This window comes from Xiphophorus hellerii, chromosome 4 (assembly GCF_003331165.1).
Source record: "Xiphophorus hellerii strain 12219 chromosome 4, Xiphophorus_hellerii-4.1, whole genome shotgun sequence".
Lineage (NCBI taxonomy): Eukaryota > Metazoa > Chordata > Actinopteri > Cyprinodontiformes > Poeciliidae > Xiphophorus > Xiphophorus hellerii.
Window position 1 is genome coordinate 28143196 of NC_045675.1, and position 14543 is coordinate 28157738.

At 42.0% G+C, this 14543-nt stretch overlaps 1 protein-coding gene across 3 annotated transcripts in view; it reads right to left on the reverse strand.

Annotated features, from left to right (window-relative positions):
* LOC116718365 (semaphorin-4B) overlaps nt 1–13936 on the reverse strand; it is a 63771-nt gene extending 49835 nt beyond the window's left edge. The window contains exon 1 of one of the 3 annotated variants that reach the window (XM_032560232.1): nt 13912–13936. The gene's annotated coding sequence lies outside the window, so the exon portion shown is untranslated. Of the gene's footprint in view, nt 1–3322; nt 3564–13621; nt 13773–13911 lie in introns of those variants that run through there. The other 2 variants (XM_032560231.1, XM_032560230.1) reach the window with 2 other exon arrangements.
* Between the last annotated feature and the right edge of the window lie 607 nt (nt 13937–14543).

The window sequence follows — 14543 nt, forward strand, 5'->3', positions numbered from 1 at the left end:
ATTCAGCATCTCCAGCAGAACCACCTGGAAAGTCATCTGCATGCAGAATCCCACTCTGGCCCGGCACCTAAACCCCCCACAGGGCCTGGAGGCAGGTGGGGGGGGGGGCGTTTTCAACAGGATCCGTAGGTTTATGCCGAATATGAATGACTGAGCAGCCGGCAGACAAAAGCTGCTTCTCTCTCTCTCTCTCTCTCTGCAGAGAGAGAGAGAGAAGCAGAGTCACTGGATGCAAATGCAAGCGTCAAACCTTCTCGCCAGAGTGCGAAGACTTAAGTGTGACTTCTCACAAATTCCTCAGCCATCACGAGGAGCCGTCGCTGCCAGATGTTTTAGTCAAACCTTAAGACAAAAACGAAACCCCACATGCCCTAAAAAGAAAAAAAAAAACAACTTTTTCTGCTGTGGATGGACAGAAGCCATTGTTTGAAAGGAGAACTTTTGTTTGCATACTGGAAAGGCGGCGTAGTTCACGGCTGTTCTGTCCCTGGGTGTGACCTGGACCGGTCCCAGAAAAACGACCGGTTTCCCACATCCCAGCCCCGGTAGAGAGGCTGCTAGACTCTAAACAAGCAAGTTCCCATCAGTTTGTCCCCCCCCTGAGTGATCCAAATCCCTCTGGACACATAGTTCTTTAGGGTCTCTCTCCACGACTCCGACTCTTTACCACAACTTCCCCGCATGCTGACCATTCCTCTGAAGCTGTGGGTGGAGACTGGCTGTTTGTTTTGAGTGCTTCAACATGTGGGTGGGGGTCCGCGTAATTACAAAAGAGAAGGAAAAAAAAAAGTGAGGGAGAACGAGTTGATCCTTGAATTACAAGAAAGAAAGAAAGAAAAAAAGACCCTCAAAATCTGTTTACGACAAGAAAGCCGGAGCCCATCAGAAGGAACGGCTCCAGCAGTCGTTTACAGTCTGAACCCAACAAGGCGCATGAGCCCAACGCAAACACAAGGCAGGCAGCACACTCAGCAGATTTAGCTCCAAAAGCTCAGGATTAAAAAAAATAAGTAAGAAGCTAATTTCACGAGGAGTCATCTGTAGAGACCAGATCCAGAGCAAAGGTGATGCTTTATCCAGGGTCATGTTGAGTTATCTTTACAGATACTGGAGTGATGCGCGCTACACGTTCGGACTCAACGAACCAAAACAAACCTACAGAGCAGAAGGTCAGGATCCGACTGAAATATTTGCAAAGTTTGGTATTAATGTAGTTTCATATAGGTTTCGCAACTTAAAACCAGCATCACCATTGTGTTGCGAAGCTGAGGAAACATGCCACGCGCATGTTGATGGTTGGTATAAAATTATAAAAACTTAATTTTGCGGTTGCCTGTGAACGTAACGTCGAATGTGGTCGCTGCTGTAAATACTTAATAGAAAAAGGAAAAAAAAAACGCAAGCAATATATCAGAGACCTATGCTTGTCATACCAGAAAATAAGTAAATAAAATAAAATTAAAGTAGTGGTTGTAAACACTACAATGAATTTCTGCATAAAATGTGCAATATTAACTGGCTGCTATACAAAACCACTTGCATTAGCCGTGCTAAGCTACGCAGCTTAGCATGACAACATATGCGAACTGTATTAAGAGTGAAAACAGCTAACTACAAATATCAGTCTGACTTACACAACTTTGCAGCTGCTAATGACAAATTAATTTTTATTAAAAAGGCACATCCGCTCAGAAATCATCTTTATGAACAATAAATACTTAAAATGTGCAACCACTCGTACGCTGGTAGATTTTAGCACAGTAAAGTCCTTTCACAGGGATAAAGTGATGACATTTCTCAGTGCTAAAGTTTTGTCAACATTCTGACTGCTTGTTGTTTTGAGCAGAATTGGATATGAATCCAAATATATAAAAAGGTATTTTGTCAGCAATACAATATTTTGTCTTCAATTCCGTCTAGCGCCGCAATCATGCAAAGGTTTAATCCAAGTGTGATTTCAGTGGCTGAAACTCAAACAACACAGGCAGCGTCAAACCCATTCCACTGGGGACCAACTCCAACATACTTCTCATGTGCGCCAGTAAGCATTTGATCGGCTCAATCAAATTTTAACAATGTTTCCACCATTAAAACAGCAAAAAAGGCACCAAAAGACCTGGTTTAAAATATTACAATATAGCCACACTGCTTGGAAGGAAATTCTGAAGGAATAAGAAGAGAAAAAACACTAAGGAGTGACTTTCAGAACCGCTTGTGCAGATAAACATTATGATGTCATTTATACATTTAAAAAAAAAGGATCACTATAAAACATCAGAACATTTGGGAAATATTTCACATTGGTTGCAAGATGGCCAAAGAAAATGTCTATTTACAACTCCAAGTGGGAATATGCTTTTACAAAAAGATCATGTTGTACTGAAGACGGCTAGAAGCCAGTGATTTAGATCATAAATTCTCCAGTAAAGCAGATGCTGGTCCCTCCTACCGACTTCCAGCAAGTGATGGCTGGTTTTGAGGAGTATGGACGCAGATACGGCAAAACTACTACGTAATTATATTGAGTAACTTAACTCATCCGCTTCTTGTGACTGGAAGAGGTATTAACATTTTGGTGAATTCTTGACAGAGAACTGAAGGAGGAAGCTAAATATCTTCCAATCTCAAAAGTAAATGATTGAATACCAGCGGGAACATGCAAAAGGCTGGTCAGCAATTAAGAGAATTTAAAAAAATTGTAGATGTGACATTTAAAAACAAACAACAAGAAAAAAAACTGATGCTGCTGAAGAAGGGAAAAGGTTGAGCAGGATCAATCCTGACCAGTGCTCTGACATGTGAATTATTATGGATCATGCAGCAATTCCCCCGGTGTTTTTGATTTTTTTTTTTTGTCTGGCAGCAGAGGAGACGTTTGTTGTTTTGTTCGGGGCTTGATGCAAACAGCAGCTGTTTCTCCAGAAGAAGAAGCACAGGAGGACAAGTCCATCAGGCTCTCTGCCCTCCTGCACCATTAGCACAGCAGGGCTGATCATCTCAGTCTGATTGCTCCTTTCTTCTGACCTAGCAGCTGTAATTTAGTCAGAAAGCAGCCAGACATGAATGGAAAACGGGGAACCCTGGTTTGAGGTGAGCAGGACGAGGGGGGAAAAAATTACAGAAGACTGGACAGCTTGTTCAAACTAATAATAATAAAACAAATGTAAATAATAGTTCATGTCCATAGGTGTGATTTTTTTTTTTTTTTGTTCAGACATTTATAAAATAAATAATTCCTCCTTAGACCTTTTTTAAGCACAAAAACCTGGTTGTCTGTGCGGGTAATAAAACTGTAACCGAGCGGAGGCAGAGAGCTGCTTACCTTCCGCAGAGAACAACGCCCGGTCCCTGGGTAAAAGTGGCACAAAAAAAAATTAATAAAAGAAAGAAAAGAAAATTTAAAAAAAAAACGGACCCAAAGTTAAAGGCTAAATCCTCAAAATGCGCCCGGCGCTGACAGAGAAGCGGCGTACATCCTCCCAGCGTGTGAAAGCAAATCTACGATACAAACTGAACGCTGCTCCCTTTTCATGCCTCCAAACTTTAGCTCCTCCCTCAGCGCACGCTGCCTGCGGCCGACACAGAGCCCAGCGGCACCGGCTGCTGCTCATCACGCAAAGGACGAGGAAGAACCAATGGACACCTAAACAAACGACGAGGATGAACCAATTACAGAAAGCCCTACCGACAATTAAAGGGATAGTGCAACTCACTCGGTTGATGGCGGGATTCCCTGCCCCTCCAAAAATAAACAAATACGTAAGAATGTAATTTTCGAAAAGTCACATAAAAAACATCACAGTTTGTGTAAGGAAATTCGAAGAAATGGTGTTATTTCTTTAATATCTCGATTAAGATACAGAAAGGACACTATAAAGGTGAACTCTGAATATTACTCTTTAGAATCAGCTAGACGTTAATTAGACATTAATTTATAAATGTGATGTTCAATGATGACCCAGTTATTGATTTTTCCAATCGACACATTGTGATTAGAATCCAAGTGAAAACTTTAGTACAGTTAACTCATTTGTCATGCGTAGCTGATATTTTAGATACACTTAACAGCCACTTTATTAGATACACTATTGATTGCTTCCATAATCAGGCAACATGACTGAAACTCAGGGCATTTAGGCATTAGTGGTGCTCCACTTGTAAAAAACTTGGAAATTACGACTTTCCAGTAGGAAAAATTCTCTGGAACGCCTAACTTGAACTTCCCACTGGAAAAGTGGGAGAAACTCTGACCACTCCCAGCTAAGACGTTTAAGGACGACTTCGCCTTTCAAAATGGCTGCTCTTCACCTCTTCCATTACAGCAGTATAGCTGTAATGGAAGTATAGCTGTAATGGAAACATATGTGTTTTGACAGATTGTCAACATCGCTTACTGGAGTTTGTCATAACATCCTCAAATTTTTTATTGTGACAACAACTCTATCATGATAAATGACAAACGATACGATAAATGACAGACGATACGATAAATGACAAACGATGCGATAAATGGCAAACGATGCGATAAATGGCAAACGATACGATAAATGCCCAACTTCAGAGTATGGTAAACCAAATGTTCCACATGCTATTTATTTTTATTGAAAAGAAAATAGAAGCACATTTTGTTGTGTCAAGACTGCATAGTAAGTATGTTATTAAATGCAGTAAAACTGTGACATAGTTTAAACACAAACCACAGATTTTGTGAAACAATGTTGAACAGTCTGGTGTTGAATTTTATGTATCAGTCAAAGATGGACCAAGATGTCACTTCAGTGTGTGAACTGTGCTTATTTCCGAAAAATGCGCCGTACGCAATGTATTTTTCGTAGCAGGAAGCAACAAAACACAGAGAAGAAGCTGTGATTTCTTTTTTTTTTCCCACTCCAGACTCAAACTCCTCTTTCTCTGTCGCCGTTGATATCAGTTATCCTCTTTGTTCCCGGGGCTTCCTTGCAGGCTTCACACAATGACTGACAGCTGAGCGTGTCCACTACAAAGAGAATTAGGGAGGATTATGTACAAAGGCAACGACCTGGGCACGTCCAGACTCAGCCATTCATGTAATCTCTGTTTGGCTTGTGGGAGGAATAAAGGGAACTGTGAAAGTTAAGTTGTCTAGTTTCCCTTTAATAACAGTGCATTGTTACACTGTTGCATCCTGGCCTCTCTGCTTTTTCTGCTTTTCGTAGAAAATCCAGAAGAGACGATTTTATTCTGACCCAGGGAGGCGGGGGCAAATAAAGCCTCATGTGTAACACAGAAGACCTGCAAGGGAGATAGTCTTATAATTAATCTCCAGCTTTGTGCTTTCGGCGACTGTAAGCAACAAGGGAATTTGTCAGATATTTTGAGAAATGTGATGACAACAACTAAAAGCAGGCGCAGAATGCTCCGGGCTGCATCCTAATGGCTCGTCTTGACGGAGGCGTGAAGGCTCGTTCTGAAAATGTCGTCGCTCTCTGCCGGGTTTTTGTTTGGCAGTTTTCCTGATAGAGTAGGTAGAGGTAGATGTCTGTACTCATAGTCTGCTTCCAGTAAATACATATTGTGCAGACTGAACAGGAAGGGGTTAGCCTAACGACAACTCTTGCTGGCTTTCTGTCCCACACCTGCTTTGGTGTTCCCTTTTAAAAAGTCTCTTCACATTTTCGTCCCGGTAGGCCAGCACTGACTCAAAGTTCCTTTTTCTTATCTGTGGGGACGCTTGGTAATCCTTCAAGTACAAACAGGGACTTACTTCTGAGATTGGAATCCTCCGACATGTCTATCTTATAGTGACAGACCAACACGAGCGAGAACAAAACCAAAACGTGGAAAGAAAAGGATCCGAATGCAAACATCGGTTAGCCTCATGGTCAGCACGGTTCAAAGTCCAGATATTAAACTCATTGAGACTTAAAATCAGATTTTCACAGAGGGTCCTCTTCCAGTCTCAGAGTTTGAACTGTTTTGCCATGAAAAATGGGGAAATTAGTTGTTTTTACAAAGTATTTACTCAAATAAAAATCTGTGTATATTGGTAATATTGTTCTTCAATTTCACAACTGTGCACTAGTGTGTGTTTGCTTAGTGCATAAGTCTTACAGTTTGTGGTTACAATCTAACAAATGAGAAAATCACATTCTCTGCAAGTAGATTTTAACTAAACATTTGATTGGATATGTATAGTACGTTCCTAAAACGTCTATCTGAGTTTATTTGGAGCGTACTATATTATTTTGTTAATATTGAACACATCTCCCTCGATCTGATGCTGATCTCCAATAATGTTTTACTGTCGTCATCCGTTAACTAAGGCGCCATCCAATGCCCAGGCATATCCGGGTCAAGGCCCCCCGCGGAGCTTTTGTTGAGGTTAAGTACCAGACAAACAGCAGATCTGGAAATCTGTTGTGTGGAGAGGATTTAGTCGCCCAACAAAAAAAACATAACGAAACAAAGAAAGTTGTTTTGAAACCTAAAAATCCAACTTTGGCCACCACAGAACATACTGTAGCTGCCTCATAGCATTTCATCAAGCTAGCCAGCTCTGTAGCTGACGTGTAGTTGGAGACCAGCGGTGATCCTGAACAAAAACAAGGGTCCTTTTACGCCACCATGTTGGCCACAGTTATTTTCACACGCCGTTTTCAGAAGGACCCGTTCTTCTGCGATTGTTCAGGGGATCCTTTCTATGGATTCTGATCTTCGAGTATTTCAATAGATTTTGAGTGAAGTGATTGACTGGGCCTTTCAAGCAGTTTTACATTCTTTCTCTCAAACCAATTAAGATTTTTCTTGCCAGTGTGTTAGGAACTGCTGCCTTGTTTGGAAATCCACACGTTTCATCTTCAAATTCTTATCAAGAAGATCCCAGTACATTTCTTCCTTCCTATGGTACTGGTATAAAGTCTTCCAGTACCACATCTGGTAAGACAGCCCACATCATTATATCCCAACCTGCACACTTAGCTAGCTTCTGGCACAATGCGTCTGGGCTTGTAAAAAAACTTTATAAAAAACCCACTGCACTAAACGTTAAACAAAGTCCAACATGCCAACATGCTTCTTTGTCAGCAGTGGAGTCTTGTGTAGTTAGCACACTGAGTGCATTATTTGTTTGCTTAGCAGAGAAATCTGCTCTTAGATCATGTGAACGAACCCCTTTTTAGGCCTTTATTTAATATAAAACCAACTGAAGCTGAGTTTCACATTGCAGCAGAAATGGTTAAGTTCAGACAGTTTCTTGGCTTTTTGCTCAACAATCTCTTCATGTGGTCAGATGAGACACAAACTGTATTTCCTGTTTTGTTCCCTTTATTTACCAGGAACTTAATTTGCAGACTAGTTCACTTAGATTTCATGAAATGTATGGATTACCTTCTACAGTGTACATTTTATGGTAATGACTAAGGAGCATTTGGGCGTTGTTTAGGTGTATCTTTGTCAAAGAAATACTCTGTGGGAGGGCATATAAAATATGACTCAAATTAACTGCTATTTTCCCCAAGTACTGCACAAATCCAGACTATAGAAACACCTTGTGTAGGCTGAAATTACAGGCTTCAGATCCTCTGTTATTCCACTAAACGTGCCTTTCTTTCTTTTCTTTCTCTCCTTCCTTCCTTCCTTCCAGTTAAATGATCTAACACTCTGTGTAGCAGCCAGTGCCTGTTAGGTTGTTGGTACAAGCTAGCACGACCTGCTGCTCACAGAGACAGTAAAAATCACTCAGCTGCGGCAGATGGCAGCTCATGTCCATATCAAAGACACGAGAAGTGGCTTCCCCTGTTTTTATTTTGCTCTCCCATCCCTCCCTGCTGCCTCGTCGTGGCTGCCTTTCTTCCTCTGCCACGCACACACACATACACACACACACACACACACGTCAGAGGACGGCCTGTCTTTACAGCGACATGAAAGACAATAAAAAAAAAAAAACGGATGCAAATCGTGTCATCCCGCTTAATTGGCGCTAACTTTTATGTTACACTATTCCGGAGTGTTTTCTTTCAAGGTCCTTGGTTCCTGTAACTAATCATCTCCACTTCTTCACGCAGAAAGTGGTCTCAGTGGAAGACTTCGGAGCAAATAAAGCATCCTCGTTTTACTATTGCAGCACAGGGGGTTAGATCTGATGATGGAACCAACTGTTTGTTCTTTTAGCTTGTAGGAAAGGTCCAAAAATAAAATAAAAACTCACGATTATCTGAGGAACCAGTTATTCTAACGATTAATCGATTAATCGGATGGGGGGGAAAATAGGCTTTTTTAATACAACATTAGAAACCCATTAAAATATGCCATCATACAACTCATTAAATTCCATTTCTTAATAAGAAAATAAACAACTTATTACCTAAAATGCAATAACATGGCATTATAGAGCAGGTGAAGCTAAAACTGTAGCATTTGAGGAGTTCTGGGTGAAACATATTTACAGACAAAGATGTTTTTATCTTTAAATGGAATATATACAGTATATACAGTTCAGACCAAAGGTTTGGACACACCTTCTCATTGAATTCAATGAGAAAGTGTGTCCAAACTTTTGGTCTGTACTGTATATGTGACTGTACAGTTTTGGCTTAACTGCTGCTTTGACTATATTGGTTTGTTTCAGCTCATTGCTTTTTTTTTTTTTTTTGAGTCTGTACACTTGAGTTAGCGATTAATCAATTACTGAATTAGTTGACGATTATTTCAACAATCGATTTGTCACGATCAATCCGATTAATTGCATCAGTCTTAAAAAAAATACCCAGCAACAATGTTCGAACGGGGAAGATAAGAATCAGAAGGAGAAAAAAAAAACAAGCAGGTGTCTGTAGATTATCCAGCTTCTCCTCCTGAGGTCAGTAATCAGTAAAACAAGCACAAGGAGACACTCTGACATGCAGCAAGACGGACTCCTGCACACCTCTCCGTCTCCCCTAATGAATGAAAGACACTCTGTTCTGGGGGAAGGGCTGAGATGTGGCGATGATGTGAACTCTGTGAGCGGTTATGAGATTAATGCAGCTAAATTTGGTTCCGTTTCCCCCCCTGAGAGTTTGGTCGGTGATGTCTGACGGCCCACGCCGCTCAAATGAAGACGTTCGTCACTGTGTTTGCACAGCCGATGTTGTTCGCTCGTGTCTTTCTTTACGGGTTTTTTTTTTTTGAAGACGGGAGGCTGTGGGCTGCCCAGCAGGAGGGCATAGGTGAAGGTCCTACACAGCTGCAGAGCAGGAGGAGGGGGAGGAGAGCTTTGAGGAAACGCCTCAGGCGGCGAGGAGGAAATAATGAATTTAGCCCTTTACAGTGCAAATAAATTCAGTTAATCCACATATTGAGCACTGCAGAGCATCAAAAGAAAGAGTGCATCAAACTGAATGCACTCTATGAATGCATCCTTGCCTTTGAATTTCTTGCAAGCTGTTGCAGTTCTTTGCAACGGTCCTGAAAATCAGAACCTGTTGGGTTCCACTTGAAGGTCAGTTTGTGGATCAGAAACAGAATGGCGGTTATTCTTAGCTCCTCGCCTCTTCCATGCACTCAGATCCCTGCCTCTGCTCCCAAAACACAGAGTTATTAATCTGCCATCACAGAATAGATTCCTAAAGCTCACATACAGTTACAATAAATGAATCAATTATTCAACAATATAACATATAAATAGCGATTCAGAGCTTTTTCCTCTCGGACACACCTTTTGTTTGTACAGACATAATGCTGACATGGTGCACTAAACATTTTCAGCTGTGCTAAAGAAACAAAAAGACAGCTGTGAGCTATAATCTGACTTTGTTATAGGTGCTCTAGTTCAGTTTAGCTGGTTTTAACTCTACAAAAAAAGCCTCCTTGTCATAATCTGGATTTGAGCATATTTACAGACTTTTGTTAATAAATGTCTATGACACTTTGTGCAGATTTTATGAAAATAAATCTACTTTTTAAAGTTTTACATGATGTTTTAATGTTATTCCCTCATCAAAACACACCTGGAGTGCTGCTTTGATTCTTCCAGGCACGTTTGAGAAATCCTTTAATCTCCATGGCAACCGTTCAGCTATACAAAACACCTCAGTGGACCTAGCTCCGCCTTCAAGACACAGCTCCTCCTCTGTGCTGCCGTTTCCAAGCTTCCGCCTCACAGGGCATCCCTCCACCACATCTCCCCCACTCAGCTCCTTCAGACTAGCCAGCAGAAATTAGCAAACACCTGGTGGAACTGCGCATCTGATGAGCTCAGTATAGGAGCTGCCTCTCAGTGAAACGCTGGTAGAAACATTGTTAAGGGGTTAACAGAGGAGCCATGTTGTGAGGACTTCCTGAAGGCAGTTTCAGAAAGAGCAGACATTTTTAAAGGGACAGCGGCCCAATTTCAAGGAATTCAATTAGGAAGTAAAATTTCTTTTAAGTTATATTTGATTTTTATAACAACTTAAGGTGACATATTTTCACGCTTATGCTATAAAATGGCTCTAATTGTCCCCCATTAAAATAGTTTAATAAAAGCCGTTTTGTAATTTATAGTTCCAAAACAGAAACTGAAATTGGCTAAAATAGGTATCGACTTCACAAAATCTGCAATCAGCTCATCCAAAGTTAAATGTGATGTCATAAAAAAAATAAATAAATGAACTCAGCGCACTTGAATGCTCCGAGATTTTTTTTTCCCCTTTGACAGCATTTTATGAAAACAAAGACGAATGAGATTTGCGAGAACAGCTTCGTAGAAAAAGGACTTTTTATAGAACGCCACTTGGGAATGGAAGCACCACACAGACGCAGCGGCCTTGCAATCTCTGCACGTTTTTTTCTCTTGGAGACGTTCCGATGAGGGTCAAAGCCGAGGTCAGGTGGAAGGAAGCGATTAAATCTTTAGATAAAATGAGTAGAAATAAACAGCTGATATGGAAGAAGAGCCTGCACAGACTGGAAGGGACACACTGACGGGTCCTGATTTGAAATATAATCTGTCTTTTCCACTTGTAAATCTGTCAAGGCTTCATGTACGTTCATGTTCATTTAAAAAAACAAAACAAACACATGGCTCTCACATCACTTCAGGGCAGACCCGACCATTTCATTTAGCAAGAAATGGGCACCGAACGCAGCCCTGCAAACATGAGACTCAGATTTTATGTAAAAACAAGCAAACCAACAGCAAATGAGTTTAATACGAGATTCTGGAGTCACTTTTAAAGGTTTGTGGGGCAGAGAGGCAACACTGCTGTCTGTTGTCAGATGTAATGAGGTTGAAACAGCAAGAAATCAATAAACTATCTTAGTATGACCACTCGCTAACCCTCTAAACGCCCAAATACATCCCAAACAGCCAATTGGAGCTGAAGATGTAGCTCCTTTTCCTCATTGCCTGTTGCTTTATTAGCTTTTTTTTGTTGAGGCCACAATCATAATTACTCTCCATTTACCCCCACAGAGTCCATGTCAGAGTTAAATAGCCTCCAGGAAGAGTCTTTTCGTGTGCTAATCATTGATTTGGAAAAATAAATAAAAAATCAACACACATATTTGCTCACAGTTTCATGAGGGGCCTCATTCAAATCAGGCCTGCTGAGTCTGAAGATCTCTAATGAAGGGGAGAGGAGCGTGGGGGGGGTCAGACGGCTGTCCCAATAAATAACGAGTTTGTTGAAAGGCATAGCAGAGCTGATTGGTTTATTGAGTAATGAAAGAAATGGCACGCAGATGATGGAGGGTGAGATGTGTGTCTGCTTTTGTGCTGCCGGCAGCCAATGAGTTGGCGGCGCCTTGTGGATTCGCACTGCTGCCGTTCACGGCTTTGTTTATTTGCTGTTTCAGCAATTATTGCAAATCTAGAACGTGTGGTGTGCATACATATTCAGGACCTTAACTGTGATCCCCCTGAATAAAGTGAGGTGAAATGATGTTTTCACTTCACATTGTGCAAGTGGAGTGGCCTAAACACAGCGCAATCCTGAAGGAAACACCGTTTTGTTTCAAAACGTACGTTCCAACAGGACGATCTACGATGTAGACGTGGAGACAGGAACTCAACCCTGGTCCTCAGTGATCCCCGTCCTGGATGTTTCTGTGTGTTTTCCCGCTGCTCGACACCTGACAGAGCTTCGAATGAGGCGTGATGGACACATCCGAAACCAGGACCAGCCGGGCTTAGATCAAAGCGTATTCATGTGTTATGACGGTCCAATCAAGGTCCAGAATCAAACAACTGAGAAGCTGGGTCAAGACGAATTTCACATGTGAAAACCGTGTGCTTGCATGTGGATTTGAAACGTTTATCGTTAGGGGGGAAAAAAAGCAAAGGAAAAACATGTGATTCCCATGTTTCACATGGGGATTCACATATGTGCATCGCATATACCTCCACAGGTCTGCACATGTAATCACACGTTGGACGGAAAATGGAAGACATGAACAAAATACCTGACTGTGTGAGAAATGGGAACCACGTTCGAAAACGTGAATTTTATGGGATTTTTTTTAACGTCAGGGTAAAAATTGCTGTTTCACATAAGCGCTCCATCAAATCTGACTATTTTGCAAACAAAGTAATCAGCAAGTTGAGTCTCCAGACGTGAATCCGTGACTGCAGAGAATTACTGTACATTGTTAGGTAGACAAACGCTTCGGTTGGCACGAATGAATGAATTGTTAGTGCAAACAGTCTGGTAGATCGCTCAGAATCTTCAAAATCTATTGATTCAACGACTTGACACAACCTAACTATATTAAAATACCTTTCTAGATATGGGTCTATGAATTTTCTATGAGTTTGTTTGCTAAACTTGCAATTGTAAATAAAATAGCATAAAAAAAAATATCCCCCAAGCACTTGAAGCCCTGGGCTGAATGTCCCTGAAAGCCCTTTTTAAAGTCTGGCCCAGTTCAGAAGAACTGAGAGCAAATTCAAGTCACACTTTTCACACTTTAATTAGTTAAAAGAAAAAAGTATGAAAACAGAAGTTTGCGTTTGTAACATGAATCCATGCAAACAGCTTCAAGGTATAAATAATCTTGCAAAGCACTTCTAAGTAGAACTTTCTTTTTTCTTTTTTTTTTTATCTAACTCGGTGTATCGAAGAAAATGGAAACGCATTACAAAAAGAAATCATTACGGGAGCTTCCAAATGTCAAGTGAAGTAGCGTAGAGCTGCCGTTTTAAAATATTAACATTTCATCGCACAAACGTTTCAAATTGGTCAGAATGAGCAGAGAGAGAGAGAGAGAGAGAGATGGACCAGTGATTTCCTTTCGCCCACTTCCATTATCATTAATGTGTCATTCAGCAGTGAAAAGCCGAGGCGATAATAGAATTACTTTTCCTATTATGCTCAGTGTCACCGAGTCCCACAGTAAAGGAGCGGAGCGCATATAATAAGAAAAGAGAGAGAGAGAGACCAAATGTCACCGGTTCACACCACATGTACACACCCTGTTTCTTCAGGCGACATAACGGGACTGACGGGGATTTATCCGAGCCGGTCCAAGAAACACACACACTGCAGCACGCAACTTAACGCCGCCGCAGCTCTTCTCCTTTGCTCCTTCCCTTTCCAGCAAGGTGACTTGACACCTCACTCAACACCCTGGAGGACACGGTAGCTTCCTGTTTCAGCCGCGACGTGAAAAGCGGGTTTCTCACCTCACGCACGTGCACCCCGGCGTCCGTTTTCCTGCTCGGATTCGTCCGCGAAGCCGCACAACCCCCGAGCAACGCATTGCCACGGCACGGAGCGCCGAGATGACCGGTGTCTGTAGTAACCGAGCGGCTCCCCCCCCCACCCAACCTCCCTCCACCTCACGCCACTTCGTAACTCCCAGGCTGCAGCAGCCGCGATGAAAAAAATCAGCATCTTCTCATCGTTTTCCTTTTTGTCTTTTACTGAGAGCCACAATCACCTGCTATCTGAAAGGGAAGAAGGATGCACTCACCGTGTGGAGGTTTTTTTTTTTTTTTTTTTTTTTTTTCTGCTAGAGCCAGGTGGAGACTTGAGCAGAGGCTGCAGTGGCGGAGGAATCCCCCATTTGCCGGCGCATGTGTCGGTGTGTGTGCGTGTGCGAAGGAGTCAGAGCTGATCCAGCAGATGCAGACGAAAGCAACCAATCGAAAGAAGGGGGAGGAAGGAGAGGAGAAGAGTGTGTGAGAGACGGAGGGAGAGGATGGGGGTGTGTGTGCTAGCATTACATCATGGACCTGGGAATGGCAGGTTTTGCAGAGGGTGAGCTATGGGTGGGGGAAGGTGAGTGTGAGTGTGTGTGTGTCCCTATGCAGCAGACCACCGGATGAATTTGGGTCCGCACTCCGAATATGGCACAAAAAAATACAACATGTTTTGTTGTGCACCTAAACCATAAGGTCTCTCTAGGAATAAGTTCTCATACATCTTTCAAGTGCAAAGATGATAGAAGACGCACTCAAAACATCACAAGCCCAACCATTTTCATCCCATTACACACACTCTGAGCCGGGCTAATGGCTCCCCTGTCACTTTGAAAACTCAGTGACGGACGGCCTGGTAGGACATTTCAGGTGAGTTATCCCAAACACTTTCCGCTGGCTTTTC